Here is an 18,780-nt window from a genome sequence, read left to right as displayed (position 1 = left end):
CTCGGAATTCCCTGGCACGTGATAAATATTAGCTATGATGATTTATTGGCTAATTGACACACAAATGGCTTTATTCTACTGAAGTCTTTAGTATAACAGTGAGCAAGTAGTGAGAATCTTCTCAGTTTTTTTACAATGAGAAGCTTCGAACGTGTAGAAAAGTTGAAAGAATAGTGCAATTGACACGCAAACCCTTCTCCTTAATTCTACAATTATTTATTCCACAATTGTTTACATTTTGCTGTCCATATATATTTTTCTTAACCATTTCATAGTAAGGGGTACACAGGACCTCTAAATACTTCAACACATATCTCTTGAAAAAATAAGGATATTAATGAATAAGGGTATTCACAATCATCTTTATCACACTTAGGAAAATTAATGATAATCACCTTAATCACCTCATTCCAGTCCATGTACCATTTTCCAAAATGTTATATGTCCTCTAGTAGATTTTTTTTTCAAACAAGATCCAATCAAAATTCTTTTGAGTTTGGTCAAAATGTCTCTTTCTTCTCTTTTGATCTAGAGCAGTAGGTGTGTGGAAACTTAAAAACCACATCGTTACTGAAATCAGCTACATGAAAGGGCTGGCTGCCAGATAGGAACGTCCACAGCTTCCACCAAACCCCCCTGGCCCTGGCACTTTGCATACTGACACAGGCTCTGTGATATGACCGCATTGTTGGTTTGTCGAACAATAACTTGAGGTTAGGGACTTTTAATATTTCCTTCATATTCCCATCACCTGCACTGTACCCGACACAACAGGTGGTCAATAAAAGTGGATGGAGGGAAAAGAGGCAGAGAGGGAAGCAGGGAAAAAGAGGGTAGGAAGAAGGCTGGCCCAGGGAGGCATCTGCATCCATGCCTGGTAGGTGCCCGGGGGAGGACAATCTGATCTCCCGGAAGCACCCATTCTCTTTTGATTTGGGGAGGACAATCCTCTGCTGTGGCATGTGCCTTCCTCCCTCTTGTGCTCCTTTTCCACATCTCTCACCTTCCTCACCTGAACACTAGGTGGGCTCATGTCAGACTTCCTGCTAACTCTAGTTTAATCTCTCCCTCTATTTCCAGGGACTAGATTAGCACTCGACAGTGTTTAAAAAGTAATCTATTTATCTTTTATCTTACTGTATCTTCTCCTACAACCACACTCACTTTTTCCAATACTCCCCTCCCACATGATTTCCACCTTCAGTAATGAAATTCCTGACCACAAAGTGAATCATGGGGAATACACACTCTTTGTTCAGAGAGATTTCATGGTGTTAATAAGGAGGCATGCTCTGATGAAACGAGAGGACCCAGATGGATTAGTTCCCAAAGCCAAGAGGAGTTGTCCTCCAAACAGAACCAACAAAGTTTAGCTTAGGCTTCACGGTCAAACTATTACTTCTAGTTGGTGGAGAGAGAACAGTGACCGAAATGACTGGAATAAACCAAAGTTTGTAGAGCAAGCTTTCTCCAGACCTCATATCTAATCCATCTCTAAAATTCCAAGGTAGACACAGGCAGAGAAGATATAGATAATGAATTCAAGAAACTCAAGATTATCTGCATGGCGTACTGACTAATCTTCATTCCAGGCTGATGTCGTTGATATGCTTCTCTGTCACCTCTCTTTGCTGAGCAGTTGGCTTCTATTCAAAGTACACAAGGCCATTTAATTATTAATCTGAGCAAAACAGTATTAGGAAAGTTAATCTGTTGAGTGTGTCTGTATGTGTACACTTGTGGATACTTTCTTGATTATCTGACTTTTTTGTTTTGCTGTTTACCTCTCTGGGCCCCTTCTTCTCTCCATTTGTGGAGAGATCAATAAGGTTGTTATGACCAACAAGGAACTCCTAAGAATTTGTTGGTCCTTCTTCCCCTCTCCTTGGATGTGTGTGGAAATGTTTGTCAGCTGTGGGGGATTCATGTACACAAGAAGTGACTGACCTTGACCTTTGAATGGACTCTGTGTCTGTGACCAGGAAAAAGTGCAGTGTTTGTGTTTGATGATGGTTTTATGCCCTGATGTCAGTAGAGAGTACTTTATAGGGCTTGCTGATGGCCAAGGGCTCTGGGAAATGTAATGATTATTTAGCCAACTATTTTAATGAGTCTCTATAAACTCACTCCATTTTTATGTTAATAACAGGGAGGGAAACATTGGAAGATTAAATATAGAGGAGGATGGGTTTTAGCTTCATTGCTCAGGGCTATTGGGAATTCTATAGATTTAAGTCCATCCTATTCTCATTATTTTTTTCTTCCCATACCTCTCATCCTGTCTTATTCTTCCTTTCTTCCTTTCTTCATCTTTCTTGCTTCCTATCTTTCCCTTCCTTCCTTCTTCTTTCTTTCTACAACATTTATTGCATTCTTACTATGATTAAACACAGTGCTAAATACTGGGGATACAGAGATGAATTACACATGGCCCTAGCCCTCCTGGAACTTGGTTTACTGGGGGAGGCAGACAGAGACACAAGTCATTCCAGTGTAATGGGTAATAATAGGGGTAAATTTAGTGGAGGGGCCCTTGGCTTGGGAAGGAAGGCAGGAAACTTCCTGAAAGAGATAATTGGGTGATTGAGTAGGAGAGGAGCAGGGCCCAAGGCCAAGCCATTCATATGCTTTAAGAGCATTGGACAAAGGAATTGGGATGAAAGAATTTGGGGATGTGGGTCTTTCATGGATGGATGACAACCGATTTTGATGTCATGGGGTATGGTTAGGGTAGGGTAGAAATGATACCTTCTTCTACTCTGGTAACATACAGGTGACCCATCCATGAAGTACTGGGTATGTTCCAAGGGGCCTGCTCAGATGGCTGACCCCAGGGAATCCTGGCAGAAATGAAAGCTAACATGAAGGAGAGATGACCCTTGAAGGCCAGTGCATGATATGTGCTCAGGGGTGAAGTGTCATATAAGGGGAAGCAGGCAGGTAGGGGTCAAGAGGTATGGATGAAGATCAGTGCTCACCAGGGTGGAACAGTGGGAGTCAGAGAGGTGGAGGAGATCTCCTGACCTCCTGACAAACAAGTCCTACCTTGTGCTACAAATTTTACCAGGAGCTCAGGATTCAGGAGGAGTTCTTCCAGCCAGTAGTCAGATAAGTGGCCACATTTGTTCTTAGGGTCTCCAAGGGCAGAGCCCTATCTGGGCTGTTCCATGAGATACAGGAAGCAGGAGACCTTTTATAAACTCAAGAAGGTAATAAGGCATCTACTGAGGAAATTTAATTCCTGTTTCTTGGTAGAAAGAGTGTATATGAGCCAGAAAGACTTAAATATCATGTCCAATAATAGCAACTGCAGTGATAGTAATAGCCATCGTATATTTCATGTCTACTCTGTAGCAGGGCACTTCATATATTATTTATTTTAACCATCACATGACTTAAAATGATATGTGATGATAGAAGTTCTTACAATTGCCTCCATTTTATAGATGGGGAAATCAGAGTTTGGAGAGGTCATAGGTAGCAAGCCCTAAAGTCTCATTTGAACCCATATCATTCTAACTCTAGAGCCCCTGATCCAAACTGCTTTCCTTACTGTGAATAAATAGTGCAGCTCATCTTTGACCTGAAATGGTGGAGTGCAGACACCCTAGGGACTGATGAACTACATTTCTACTGCACTACTAGTTGTTATGAAGATGCATAACTTTTAATTTTTTCTCTAGTATAGTCTTAGTATACTTAAAAAAATATTAGTATTAGCCAAGAACATATCATTTCAGGGGGAAAAAATACAGATTTTAAAACAGCCTCTCTGAAGTCTATTACATTGGTAGTTGTTATGGACTGAACATCTGTGTCCTCCACCAAATTCATACTTTGAAGTCCTTATCCCCAATGTGATGGTATTTGGAGATGGGGCCTTAGGGAGGTCACTAGGTTTAGATGTTGCCACGATGGTAGGGTCCCATGATGGGATTAATGCCTTTATAAGAAGAAGAAAGAGACACCAAAGCTCTTTCTTGATGTACACACGCTGATGAGTGGCCACGTAAGGACATAATGAAAAAGTGTCTATCTATAAGACAGGAAGAATGACGTCACCAAGAACTGAATGTGCCAGCACCTTGATCTTGGACTTCCCAGCCTCTAGAACTGTGAGAAGATAGATGTCTGTTGTGTAAGCCTCCCAGGCTATAGTATTTTGTTATAGCAGCCCAAATGGATCAAATCAATAGTTGATATCAGCATCTGGGTGGACACGTTCCTCCACATGTGTGTGTCCGTGCAGTAAATCCTCTTTGAGGGTTGCTTACCTTATCTTGAGACCCCTCACTCTCCACCTGAGATTTGGGTGTTCTTTTTCTTATTTATATTTATGAATAATTTATGCATAATGACTTTTACAAATCCCTCTAGGGAAAATCTATGAGTTGCCTTTGGATTCTTCAACAGGTGCGATGTTGGGTGCTACCACCATCTGTAGCCCCCAGATGAATGAACAGGGAGGTGTGTAGGTGGTTCTGGCCCAGGGAGGAAAGCTAGGGTCTATACAAACCACTGGACTACCTGCCTCACTCCTTGCTCTGGGTGTCTCTGATGGGCCTGAGGGAGACATACCTCAAGAGTATGGCAGCTGCAGTCCCTTTGAACACAAACCAGACTCTCAAGCTGTGTGGTCTCCCAGGAATTTGCTACAGGGAGTCTGGTGTGTGTTGGGAGGGACTTCAGCTATAGTACCCTTGAGGTTGTGGAGAAACATATCCTGTAAAAACAGACAAGTGGAGAGCTGTGACTTGGGAGGGGGAACATCACGCCTCCAACTTCCTTAGCAACCAGGTCCCCCTCTGCAGAGGGGCCTCACCGCTTCTCAACTGGAGTTGGCCCATGAAATCCTCAGGTGGAAGGAATCTGCAAAGGTCATTTAGTCGACGGCTTCTCGGTCTGTGAGGTACATGTGTTTCACCTGGGAATTTTGTGGGGGTGGAAGGATTCGTATTGAGTAGGTCAAGGATGGGGCCAGAGAGTCAGCATCTTTAACAAGCTCCCCAGTGAGGCCGATGCTGCTTCTGGGGATCACACTTTGAATGACAAGGATTTACTCTATCCCTCTGTGTCAAGGTAGGCTGAATTTCAGTGACCATCTCGGTCAAATAAGAATCCATTCTGCTGCAGGGAAGGAAATTCTCTTGTTTAGCAGCTCTCTTACCTTGTAGAAGTTCTTACTCAGCGAGGCCAAATCGCTTTACGCAAGTCAGTTGAGGCCATTTTGTCAGATTCTGCTCTCCGTAGAGATACAGATTCAAAGTAAGTAGCCCTCTCTCATATCACAATCCTCGGTTATTTAAAGACTACTAAGTCAGATCTATTTTTAAGAGCACCGCTTCTCCCTCTGTCCTTACACCTGCATTATCCACTTTGGTCAGGAGGAGTGAAACTATTGGGGCATGTTTGGCAGAGGAACCGGCATTTGGAAGCGTCATGGGGGGCTGCTCACCCAGTCAGAGGGTCCTCACGCAGCCAGATACTATCCACGCTCCGTTCTTTTTAATAAAGGGGATGGCAGAATTTATGCAAATTAAAATCTGACGAGAAGATGAAAATCCCTAACTTTTAGCCTCACCACTTATCAGGACATGGTCACGGTGTTGTTCGCAGGTAACAAGTGACCTAGTCTAGCAAAAGACATTTTCTCTTTTCTCCCTGGCTTTTTATTTCTCCCACTGGCAGACTTGGAAGCAAGGATTCAGTCATTTGCCACAGCCACGCGAAGGACCCCGAATAACCCACAATGTGAAGGAGAGATAGTAGATTGCATTTTCAGTATCCAGTAATTTGCGAAGTCTCTTCTGCCCCTGTTTTAATTCCCCTGAACTCTGTTTCCTGTCTGCCATCAGCTGTTTGCACCTTTGTGTGGCTAAATCAATGTGTTTCCTCTCTCAGGGGCACTTGTATCTTTTTTGAATACTTATTTATTTTAAAAGAGAGAGAGAGAGAGAGAGAGAGAGAGAGAGAATGTGAACAGGGGAGAGACAGAGAGAAAGAGGGAGAGAGAGAATCCCAAGCAGGCTCCTCTCTGTCAGCGCAGAGCCCGACGCGGGGCTCAGTCTCACAAACTGTGAAATCTGAGCCGAGATCAAGAGTCAGATGCTTAACCGACTGAGCCACCCAGGCGAGGGGCGCTTGTATACTTAAACTCTTCTCTCTGAGTAAGGAATGAGAAAATGTATCCTTTGTCACAGAGGCTAATGGTCTCCTGGTGACAGGTTATGTTATGTACCCCCTCAAATGGCCTCGTGGGATTCCTGCAGCCATTGCCTACACTAAAGATGCCACGGTCTACGGGTTCACGCTGATATCCTAGAGGAGGGACAGACTCTTCCAGTAGAATGTGAGGCTTCCAGCAGAGCCTGTGCAAGTTGCAGGTTTCCAGAGAGCAAGAGTATCCAGAAGTCTACCGTCACCCCAACCTCACCCTCTGCAGAACATCCTTCGTCATTTTAGGAAGGTATAACGAGACAGCCAGAGCGGGGGACGAGATGGCAACTTCTGGTTTATTCTGACAGCCAGTGTGTAGGGAGCTTTGTGTGGGGAATATGACTCACTAGCCTCGGTCATGACTCTGAGCCCAGGATTCACAAGTGTTCCAAAGTTAGCAACCAACCTTGTACGCCCACAGAGTAGTAAGACGCTTCCCATTGAAAACACTCAACCAATGGGGAACTACATGGAGAAAGAGAAGGTTAAAGGAGCTGTGGATTATTATAGTTTTTTCAGTTAGCCTGGAAAATCTTTCTAGAGAATATAGTCTTCTCTGCTTCACCATTTACTACCCTATTCACCCACCCATTCAAAAAGTTTTTACTGGAAGATTCCCAATGCCTAGCACTGTTCTGGGTGTGAGGGAGGCAGCAATAATAAAGGAGTCCTTTCTCTCATGGAAATCACAATACAGTGGGGAAACCGTGGGAGAATGATTTCATCTCTTATAGTTTCCTCATCTACAAAATGGGGATAATACTGTACTGCTTCATTGGATAAGGTGTGTAAAACAGTCATCAGGGTGCCTGGCCTCAGCAGACATTTACCTAATGTTAGCTGCCAGCTTCTGTTGAGGAACAACTGACGTGTGATTAAGATCATCGGTGTCCTGGGGGCACCTGGGTGGCTCAGTCGGTTAAGCGTCGGACTTCGGCTCGGGTCATGATCTCGTGGTTTGTGGGTTTGAGCCCCATGTCAGGCTCAGAGCCTGGAGCCTGCTTCGGATTCTGTGTCTCCCTCTCTCTCAGCCCCTCCCCCACTCATGCTCTGTCTGTCTCTCTCAAAAATAAACATAAAAAAAAAATTTTTAAAAATCACTGTCCTGATGTGCCCATTGGTGCCATAGTCCAGTCTCCCCACTGGGAGCCCAGGGCCTCAGCAAAGCTGTAGCTGGGAACTTAGCCCCACTGTAGATAGTACCAGAGATGCTGAGTTCAATATAAGCCTCCACCGCGTTAGAAAAACCTCCTCCCTCTCTAAAAGGAGCTGGCTGGGTAATCAGTTACTGCTTGGTGCAGATAATGGTGGTGACGATGATAAGAATCAGCAAAGTATAGGGGAGCCCGGGTGGCTCATTTGGTAAACATCCAAGTCTTGGTTTCTGCTTGGGTCATGATCTCATGGTTTGTGGGTTCATGCCCCACGTTGAGCTCCATGCTGGCAGTGCAGAGCCTGCTTGGGATTCTCTGCCCCTCCCCTGCTCATACACTCTCTCTCTCTCTCTCTCTCTCTCTCAAAATAACTAAATAAACTTTAAAAAAAATGTTTAAAAAGTATCTGTAAAATGGGGTGCCTGGGTGGCTCAATCGGTGAAGCATCTGACTTCGGCTCAGATCATGATCTCACAGTTTGTGAGTTCGAGCCCCATGTTGGGCTCTGTGCTGACAGCTCGGAGCCTGGAGCCTGCTTCGGATCCTGTGTCTCCCCCCTCTCTGCCCCTCCCCTACTCATGCTCTGTGTCTGTCTCTCAATAATAAATACACATTAAAAAAAAAAGTATCTGTAAAGTGTAACTCAATTTTATAGTCATTCATTTTATGGATTCAATGTTCTAGTCACCATTCATTTCCTCTTCAGTGCAGGGAACCACCCAATCAGACAGTTGCACAATGAAAAGAAGGTCTGAGAATGCCAAGGTGTGTCACTGGTTGTGGTCCCGCAGCCAGAAAGGGCAAAGGTGGATTGCCAAACCAGGGCTACCTAACTTCAGCTGAGAAACCCTGCTGCCTTCAGGCCTGCAATTTCTCTAGACCTCAGTTATTCTCCTGGGTCTCTTCCTTGGTGAGGTCTCTGGATGCCTGCAGGCACTGATAGTTTCTGGTTTGAGTGCTTGCCTAAAACCGCTTACAAGTATCTGTTAACACAGTCTCATGGTATTATCATTACGCATTTGTGAATTTCTTTGTTTAATTTTATTTATTTTGTTTAACTGTACTCTTCTTTTTTTAAATGTGTTTATTTATTTTTGAGACACAGAGAGAGAGAGAGCATGAGCAGGGGAGGGGCAGAGAGAGGGAGACACAGAATCCGAAGCAGGCTCCAGGCTCCGAGTTGTCAGCACAGAGCCCGACGCGGGGCTCGAACTCACGGAGTGTGAGATCATGACCCGAGCTGCTTAACAGACAGCCACCCATCAGCCTCCTTTGTATGATTCCAGGCAAGAGCCTGAAATACTTCTGCCACCAGCCAGTTTCTCAGTCTCATTAACAAGGGGCAAATCTTCCTCAGGGAGAAACAGTTTAAACACACAATGAGAAGCAGTAGTTTGCTCTAAGCAGCCTTGACAAGGTGCTTTAGATCATTGCTAAGTTTCTCTCCAGTTCTGGAGTTCTAGAATCTCAACTTTCTTGAGCCAGAGATAGTTTGAAGCGGGGGGGGGGGGGGGCGAACAAACTCAGCAGGGAGAAGAAAAAAAATTAGATGGCTTAGAAAGTGAGTATAGAGTGCGAGAAAAGCTTTGAGATTTTTCCGTTTGGAGATTTGGCTGCATTTAGAGCTGGTTTTCGGCTCTGCTGGGTTCACCTTTCTAAAAGGCGTGCCGCCATGGGACTTTAATCAGCTCACCCATCTAGCTAGTTGGTATGGCTTGAAACCAGCAAAGAACCAGGTAGTCAGGTCTGGCTCCTTGCTGTGCCTGCTGCTATTTCCAGCAGACCTGATTTGCACATCCCTAATTCTTTGTGGTCTTCGATGGCCTCCTTTCCCAAGGCCACTAACATTCTCCTGTCCTTTTATGTGGTCTTCGCTGTGTCGAGGTGTCACAGAGCCAGATGAGCCTGGTGTGAAATCCACCACAGGTTACTTATGTGACCCGAACATGTTTCACCTCTCTGGGCTTCGATTTTCCCCTCCATGAAATGGGCCCATATTAAGCTATTAGCCATTACAAAGTTCCCATGAGAATGAAATGTGTGCATGCATACGTGATCATACTTAAACATTAATCGAAAAGCTTTTGTGTAGGGATTAGGTACACATCCGGGTGTGCCGCCGAGTAGCTGTGGGAACTCAAGCAAGTTACTTGACTTCTCTGTGCCTCAGTTTCCTCATCTGTAAAATGGAGATAATAATACCATCTACTCCAATGACTTGGGGTAGTGATTAAGTGAGCTAAGAAGTAGAAGATGCTTGGAATAGTCATTGGCAGGTGGCAATTGTATGTGTCAGCTGTTACTATTATTATTAACACGACACAACACACCCAGCATAATGCTCGGTAAGCCCTAATACCTTTGGTACTGAACTTGCTGTCTGTCCTCTGGAGTGCCTCCCTTTCTAGTTGTCCTGCTCAGCTGAGCCTCTCTCCAGCTAATAGGAAACTGGGGCTCCAGGGGCTGTTCAGCAATCAGACGTTGAAGGCCCACGTTTGGTGGTCCAGGTAGGTGAGCACATGGGTCCAGAGGAGACCAAAGCCCTGAGAAGGACCAGCAACCTTCACTGCCTTCATTCCATTCTTTGTCCAGGGCTCTAGCCTCAGGGACACCCCAAGAGGGAAACTAGAGTGTGTGACCTGGGGGCCCTCCCAGGAAGCACGCAGGTTTGCTGCTTCCCTGAAGAGAGGAGTCCCCAAAACAGATTGTAACCCTATAGGGATATATATATATATATATATATATATATATATAGTTTATATAGTTTATATAGTATATATAGTTTATAGTATATATAGTATATAGTATTATATTTAGCCAATGAATAAACTGGACCCAGTATATAGTATATACTATAGTATATACTATAGTATATAGTATACAGTATAGTTTATAGTATATACAGTTTATAGTATATACAGTATATAGTATATATAGTATATATAGTTTATATATATAGTATATATATATATAAAGTTTATTCATTTATTTTCAGAGAGAGAGAGAGAAAATTAGTGGGGAAGGGGAAGAGAGGGGGAGAGAGAGAATCCCAAGCAGGCGCTGCGATAACAGTGTGGAGCCCGATGCAGGGCTTGAACACAAAAACCATGAGATCATGACCCGAGCCGAAACCAAGAGTTGGATGCTTAACTGACTGAGGCACCCAGGCGCCCCTGTAGCCCTGTAGTTTGTCAGCTCTGGCACATGTCAAGGAGGCTCTGGGTTCACTTTGGCAGGGATGTTTTTCTAAGTCTGCAACCTGAAGTAGGCTACGACTTCCAGTCTCAAGAATTCGGCTCTGCATGGAGCACTAGGCTTCCTCTTGCCAGCGGGGCTGCTGGTGCCCTGCCATCCAAGGAGACTGGCTTGGGGGAGGCTGCCGTGGGGGAGGGGGAGCCGGGCTGCCGGCCCAGCTGACCACTACGCTGGTCCAAGCTGGCTGTGCTGGGGCTGCACGGAAAATACTCTCTCACCAAATGGCAGAATCAATCATGTATTGGGCGCTTACTCTGCACAAGGCACTGTGGAGGGCACAGTGGAAACTAAGTCGTAACCCAAGCCCTTAAGGAAGTGAGGAATCTGGTGGAAAGAACAGAAGTACTTCAAGAGCAAACCAGGGGTGCCTGGGTGGCTCAGTCAGTTAAGCGTCCGACTTTGGCTCAGGTCATGATCTCACAGTCCATGAGTTTGAGCGCCATGTCGGGCTCTGTGCTGACAGCTCAGAGCCTGGAGCCTGCTTTGAATTCTGTGTCTCCCTTTCTCTCTGTCCCTCCCCTGCTCGTGCTCTGTCTCCCTCTCTCTCTCAAAAAATAAACATTAAAAAAAATTGTTTTGACAGTAAACTAATAAAAGCAGGATATTTGAAGTCATCAGCATGTCCTTGAAGATAAGAGTGACCTGTAAGAGTCCTAAAATTCCCGAGATTCTAGGTAGAGCAGACAGTACCGGCAGGGGCAGGATACAAATACATCTCCTGTGTACTCAGCACTCTTCTAAAGCCTTTTATGTACATTAATTCATTTCGTTTTTACAGAAGCCTTTTGTAGTAGGCCTTATTGTCCTTATTTTCCACACGGGGAAACTCAGGAACAGGGAGGCTAAGGGACTAGCCTGAGATTACACAGGTAAGAAGTACAGAGCCAGGATCCAAACCCAGGCTCTCGGGCTCCAGACACCACGGCCTCACCCTCCTTGTTAAGCCACCTGGAGCCACGGAGGGTGAACCCCAGGAATCACATAACCCGCTGGTTATTTCAGCGCATGAGGTTTACCCCACAGATTCATCCCCGTGCCTGCCCCTCTCTCCCCCCACGGAGGTTGCTCATAGGTCTCGCATTCGATACCCTGAGGGAGAATCTGCTCGCTTTGTTCAGCACCACCCAGGAAAGGAATCCCTCTCAGGGCACAGGACTCCTGCCAGGCCCCTCATAGGCTTTTGGCCAGCCTCCAGATGGCTGCCTTTGCGGAGGAGAGAATGCCAGTCCAGTCAGTTGTGACCAGGGTGGCAGGAGGTCATGTGGTACAGAGAAATCAAATGGTTCCCTGCAGCGCAAAAGAGCTTGACTAACACAGGAACCCGCAGGGAAGGGTGTGGAGGCTCTGCATCCTTTATCATGTTGAATTGTACTGTCTGCTAACACAGAAGTCTTAAAAAATACACACACAGACACATACACACACACACACACACACACACACACACACACACACACAGAAAGTATGTATGTATATATATGCACAAAGTATAGGGGATTGGTTGAATAAATTAAGGTACGCCCAAACGACAGATTACCGTAGAGCTATTAAAATCACTGCTATATAAGTATATTATTAACATAGAAAGATGTTTTCAGTATGTCGAGGTCAACTTGAAAAGGAAAATGGATACTCTGATCCCATTTTCACTTTAAAAAAATGTGTATTTGTGTGCAGAAAAAAAATTTCATTTATACACACAAAATATCGACGCTATCTTTGATAGGAAGGATCACAGATGAAACTCTTTCCTGTTTACTTATTTATATCTAAATTTTCTATAGTAAACATGTATTTCTTGTGTAATAAACATATATCAAAAATCAAATCAAATGTTAAATAACCTTAATTTGTAAAAAGATTCATCTCACCTTAAACATGAGAAAACATGTCTGAATTTCTTGTTCTCTTTCCTTTTTGTCCCTCCTGGTTTTGGTGGAAAGCAAAGAGTACATTGTGGAGAATGATTCTAGGCCAGGAACTTACCTTTGAGTAATGGTTCATGAGAGCAAGAAGGGAGTTAAGAGATTATCTAGCCTGACCCCCTATTTAGCCAATGAATAAACTGGACCCATAGGCTTAGCTGGTCTTCTAAGTGCCTGACAGCAAAAACTCAGCTGGAATCCAGGTCCTCAGATGCCCAGACTAGGGCATATTCTACACCATCATGTCATTTGGTGACTCTCTAGACACAGAGAGGGGACTGTAGTCATTTAGCATGCAGGTGACAACTCTGAGCACAGAGTTAGCTATTAACACTGACCAAGATCAGTCCCTATTCTTTGGCTCTACTAAGAGGCAGATGTGGGACATTGGGTTAATGTACTGTAGATCCCATAGTGAGAGTTAAGACATTGTAGTGAGTGATAGGAAGATAATTCTGGCGCTCTCTTCTGGAAATCTCCTATCTGGAAAGCTCATGTGTGATTCCACATGAAGGCAGAGGCCTGGCCACAAGTCTTGTCCCCAGGTTCCTTCCTCTTCTTTGGTAGCTGGGTCATGCATGCTGCCTGGAATATTTTCACTCTTCTTCCCAAGGCTCATCTTTCTGGAAAGTAGAGCAGTGACAGTAATTCAAAGTCAGCATCATATAAACATTGTTCTTAGCCCTTTGTGAAACTAGTTTTGAGAAGCTGCACTGATAATATTGCTTCATCAACTTCCCCAGAGAATTCTCAGCATTGGCACTATCTTATTAGTCAAGGCTTTTGGTTGCACACAGTCAAAAAAAACCCGCTTGAACTAGTTTAGGGGAAAGAGGGAATGTATCAGCTCGTGGAATTCAAGGAAAGGTTGAGTATCTAAGCTTTGCAAAGATCAGGGATACATGGAGCTAGGCCTCAGAAACCATGAGAATCAAAGACTTCAGTACCAGGCAGGCCTTTGTCTTTGCCTGTGGCCTCTGTTTCTCATTCACGGTTGCTTCACCCTCTTTCACGGCAACAGGCTAGTCCACTTTCCATGGCCATGTTTCCATCTGACAGTCTCTGTCACCAGAGATGAACTTTCCTGGTGATCTCTCACTTGTTCCAAGTTAAGAGATCCCAATGGGAGGGCCAGTGTGGGTAAGCTCTGGGCAGGGTGCTGAGTCATATAAGAACATGACAATTCCAACATGAACATGGTGTTTGTTTGTCTAGGGGGAAAAGTGCAGAAAACTAGGAGGTATTTGCTGAGACAAGGATATCCTGTTCCACCTCCTTAGAGATAATGAGTTGAGAAGAACCTGAACAATCAGATGATGAGTGAGAATCCTTAAGAAGTCAAACTAGAACTCCTGAGTGGGAGGTGCCTGGCCGGGGACATCCATTCTTACAATGATTGGCACCTAGTGGAGAAAAAAAGCAAAAAACCTGTAGCAAATCTATTTTTGACAGGGCCCCTAAAGAGGCACACCTGGGTATTTTAGGGCATGAGACAAGTTTCAAGAACTGTGCTCCCCCTTTCCCAACCCACTCTTAGACAACTGAACTATGGGGGTAACAATCCTGTAATTTTAACTGTATTTATAAATCCCTGATCCTTTATGTAGGGCTTTTTTCTATTCTGTGCTTAGTCTGAATGTTGCTATTTTCACAGAGGAAATCAGAGGAAAGAGGCTATAATTATAGGTCAAACACAAGTTCCGGAAGCAGCTAAGGCAGCAGAGAGCCTATGGCTCCCTGCCCTCTTCCAGGTTGCACCCTGGACATCTACCCCTCTTTGCTCGGGCCTAGGTCAGCGCCTGTATCTTTATCCCCTTCTGTTTTCGCCCTTTGTTTTCCGGCTCAACAAAACACAAGACAGAAAGGGAAAGTTAGAAGTAAAAGCCCATGAATTAAAATGGCACGATGCTTGGGCAGACCTGTCTTTTGGAGATAATTCAAATGGAAAAGAAAAGGAAAAAAAAAAAAAAAACCCATTTCAGGTCATTGGCCTTTTTAAACAGACCGCCGGCAATATTTACTCCTCCTGAAATAGCACAGTCACATGAAATAAAACCGTGTTCGGTAAAGCCCGCGAAACAAAAGGACAATTTACAGGCTGGCACACTCACTGAGGGCCCTCTGTTTGCCGGCCGGATCAGGACTTCTACTTCCTGGTTCTCCTGGCCACCTTCAGCCCAAAGTCTGTGGGAGGTCTGTGGGGGTCAAGGTCAGACTGCCATGGAGACCCTCCTGGACTTTTTCCCCCTCATATAATTTGGGAAGGTAGCTGGAGGGTTGAGAGCAGGGCTCTGACAAGGATGTGGCGAATGTGGCCTCCATCATAGATCCAGTGTCCGGAAGCCTAGGTTGCAAACATCATAGGAGAAGCTGCCAGTGGTGCCTGTCACCCTCCAGCATGGCTGCCTCTGTCTCCTCTCTGTCCTTTACCCCTGACTTCTTTATGTGTTACCTACGCCCCCCATCTTCTCCTGTCTACTCTCCTCCATTTTCCCCTCGCCCTTTCTTATATCCCCTCTTTGCGTTGTCTCCTTTCCTCTTAATTCTTCTGGGGCCCCCAGTGGACCTTTCCTGAGTAGTCGTGCTGTAGCCTGGAAGGTCTGCTCAGGCTCCTGGTGGCGGGGTTAGTTAACCAGGCACAGACTAGGTCTGGGGTCATTGTGACTTCCCACTGAGACTCAGAACTCAATGAGAATTCAGGGGAACCTTCTCGGCCTCACTCTGAAACTCTTCTCCTCAGTTGCCCAGGATTCCTTTTAAAAAGCCAAAGCCAGGGGCGCCTGGGTGGCTCAGTTGATTAAGCGTCCAACTGCTGATTTCTGCTCAGGTCATGACCTCACGGTTTGTGAGTTCGAGCACCCGATTCAGGCTCACTGCTGTCAGCATGGGGCCTACTTAGAATCCTCTGTCTCCCTCTCTCTGTGGCCCCTCCCCCACTCACATTCTCTGTCTTTCCCAAAAATAAATAAAACGTTTAAAAAAAAAGCCATTTAGGGCACCTGGGTGGCTCAGTCTGTTGAGCATCTGACTCGATTCCGGCTCAGGTCACGATCTCACAGTTTGTGCGATCGAGTCCCATGTTGGGCTCCGCACTGAGAGTGGGGCCTGCTTGGGATTCTCTGTCTCTCTCTCTCTCTCAAATAAACGTAAAATAAAATAAAACATAAAAAAAAGAGCTAATGTAGCTGAGCCCATCTGCTTTCACTTCTCCACGGCCAACACCTGCGTCTCTATGTCAAAGGGCTGTCCTCAGCCTGTCAGGATGTCCTTTGCCAGGGGACCCTGCAAGCTAAAGGGTCTGGACTGAACACACCAAAGGAGGAGCCCTCAGCCAGTGACTGACAGGTGCAGAGTACAAACATCTGACTCCAAGGGCTGACGTGCACTGTTGGTCCCTGGGGAGACTGGGCTCAGGTTACTCTCCGTGGGACTTCACTTGATATCAGTTCCTTCTGGGCTTCCACGTACTCCCCACGCTACTTTCCCACACCCCTACTGGTTTTTCGTGGAAACACAGCCTTAAAAATCACTCTCACATCAATCCTTGTTTTAGGGTGTGTTTGTTTTGTCTTGGGCTCCTTCCTACCTTGGTCTGGAGTATCAGAGTGAATGAGAGAGAGGAAGCAGAGGAAGTCCAGCCCCTCCCTCAGGCACCCGAGAAGCCTGTCATTACAAGCTGAAGGTGGGATCTTCTGAAAGGCCTGGGGGAGCAGGGGCAGCGCTCAGGCAGGGAGGGAGGCCATGTCCCCAAGTCTGCACAGGACACAGCTCTGGTGTATGTAGGGGGAAGGACTTGATAGGAACTGAATATCATTTGACACCTTAGGGTTTTCCACTTTGAAGAATACGAGATGACGAAACCGAGATGGGAGAACAGCATCTGCAAACTGGGCAGAGGCAGCAGCTGTGAGGCACTTTTCCCAAGTGGCTTCTGGGGAGCAGACGTCCATGAGCAGACCTGTGCCTGAGCACGTGGGAATCACCATCTTGGGTGCCCAGAAAAACCTGAGAAAAGTAAGGAAGTATTGATACATGCAATAACATGGATGGGCTCTGTAAACACGCTAAATGAAGCCGGATGCAAAAGCCTACATAGCATATGATTCCATTTACAGGAAATGTCCAGAACAGGCAAATCCATTCAGACCGAAAGTAGATTAGTGGTTGCCAGGGGTTGGAGCAAGAGGGGAACAAGAGTGACTGCTTAATGGATAGGGTTTCTTTTTCAGTGATGACAAGGTTCTGGAATGAGTGATGATGTTTGCAAAACTTTGTGAATATACCAAAATCCACTAAACTGTGCGCTTTTTTTTAAGTTCATTTATTTTCAGAGAGAAAGAAAGAGCACACTCAGGAAAGGAGCAGAGAAAGAGGGAGAGAGAGAATCCCAAGCTCCAGGAGCTCAAACCCATGAACCGCGAGATCATGACCTGAGCCGAGATCAAGAGCCAGTTGCTTAACTGACTGAGCCACCCAGCTACCCCCAAAACTGTGCACTTTAAAATGCTAAACCTGAAAGGGAGAGAGGGAGGGAATGAAGGAAAGAAGGAAAGGAAAAAAGGAAGGAAAGAAGGCAGGAAGGGAGGAGAGAGCGAATGAACAGAAGAATGGGAAACTTGGGGGCAGCGGAAGGAGGCGCTGGGGTCCTCATTCACCAGAGCTGCAAGTTAGTAAAATTTTGGATATTAATGTTATGCCCCTTCCTCTTTTGGGTGATGGTTCGGATCATTAGTGTTATGCAAGTGTTGAAGGAGATCTGGCTATGTAGATTGTACATGGTAGGACCTCTGTGGCTGTACCTGGTGGCCCTGGTCAGCTATATATTTCCGTAAACTTCTTTAGTACGTAGGGTCTCCACTGCCCAAGATAGAGGGGTGAAGGCGATATAAGGAGACTTTTTTTCTAATTATTTCATGAGTGCCCATCTCATTTTCCCAATTACAATATAAACTTCGGAGGGTAGAGATCATGTCTCTTGAGGGATTTAGGGATTCCCTCTTCTTTTCCACAGGAGCTCCTTGACCCTGTGACCTCCCCATGCTGACTCCAAACTTAATGGAGGCCTGGGGCCTGGCAGCTGGGCCCACCCGTGTGAGTCTCCAACTCTGGACAAGGCTCTGTTCTACTTGCTGCTTCTCTCTCCAAGTCCTTCTCCAAAGGTCAGGGATGGCTCACAGGTCCAGAAATTCCCCTCATTTCTGTCCTAATACTCGGCATCGTTTGCTCCCTTCAACAGGAAAGCAAGTTTGATTTCTGGAGGCCATGTGGCACCCGCTTATTCTCGGTCACAATGCATGCCAACGTGCGGCAGGCTGATTATGATCATACATTTGCTATTGTAAACTCCAGCAAGCTTGAGGCCTAAGCATTGAAGCCGGTTCAAAAGTCATCACAAGTTTTCTCTTCCAGGGGAAAAATAAAGAACTTCCAATTAAAGTGTAGAGTGGAGCTCCTTCCATCCCGTTCCGCTTGCCTTTCCTAAACTTTCAAGAATAAAAATAAATCATTTTTCTGACGGCAGTTAGTTAGTTCCTTTCTATTCTAGAAACTTCCCAACTGTCCTTTGCGTGCTGTGCTGTGGGCTGGAGGCCTCTACTACTGACCCCACTCCTCCACCCTGAGAAACAGGCTTGTGTAGCCAGCCTGTGCCTACAAGGGCCCACGTTTCATGGTCAGGGAGGCGGGGGCCCGGGGGGGGGGCGGTCTGTCTCCAGACACTCAGGTTGGGTGTTTACTTGAAGGCTTGGATGAATAGGAATGTCACTTCCTGGCTCCAGAGCTGGCAGCGTGCCTGCCCCTCCCTCCTGGCGGAGAGCCACAGATGGCCCGAGGTCCACATGTTCTCTGCACCGGCACGTTCTCAATGTCCCCAAGGCTGGGTCACATCTGGACTCAGAGTTTCTGCCCCCTGAGGGAGTATGTGTGTTTGTGTGTTTTATGTGTGCATTTGTGGGGTTTATATACGCCTATTATAGGTTAGAGTGTTTGTATGTATGTGTGTGTGTGTGGCTGTATTTGGGGAGTTGAAGTGGCTAAGTGTATACAGAAATCAATATTTATTGTAAGACAGTCTAACAATAAATAAAAATATAAGTGAAAAAAACCCACTCAGTATCACCTTCATGAACATTCTTCCATGTCTCTCTCTTTAGATATAGATATAGATGAAGATATCTATATGTATTCTCTTTATATATATGTACACCCACACACACACATGTACGTTTACA

General features: G+C 45.6%; 1 long non-coding RNA gene across 1 annotated transcript in view; it reads left to right on the top strand.

The window, feature by feature from the left end:
- Nucleotides 1-18,065, top strand: part of LOC122476411 — a 59,223-nt gene extending 41,158 nt beyond the window's left edge. The window contains exon 3 of the long non-coding RNA XR_006295484.1: nt 17,787-18,065. This is a non-coding gene — a long non-coding RNA (uncharacterized LOC122476411). The remainder of the gene's footprint in view (nt 1-17,786) is intronic.
- Nucleotides 18,066-18,780: the final 715 nt, after the last annotated feature.

This window comes from Prionailurus bengalensis, chromosome E4 (assembly GCF_016509475.1).
Source record: "Prionailurus bengalensis isolate Pbe53 chromosome E4, Fcat_Pben_1.1_paternal_pri, whole genome shotgun sequence".
NCBI lineage: Eukaryota > Metazoa > Chordata > Mammalia > Carnivora > Felidae > Prionailurus > Prionailurus bengalensis.
Note: the sequence above shows the minus strand (reverse complement) of the source record. Positions and strands in the feature narration are given on the sequence as shown.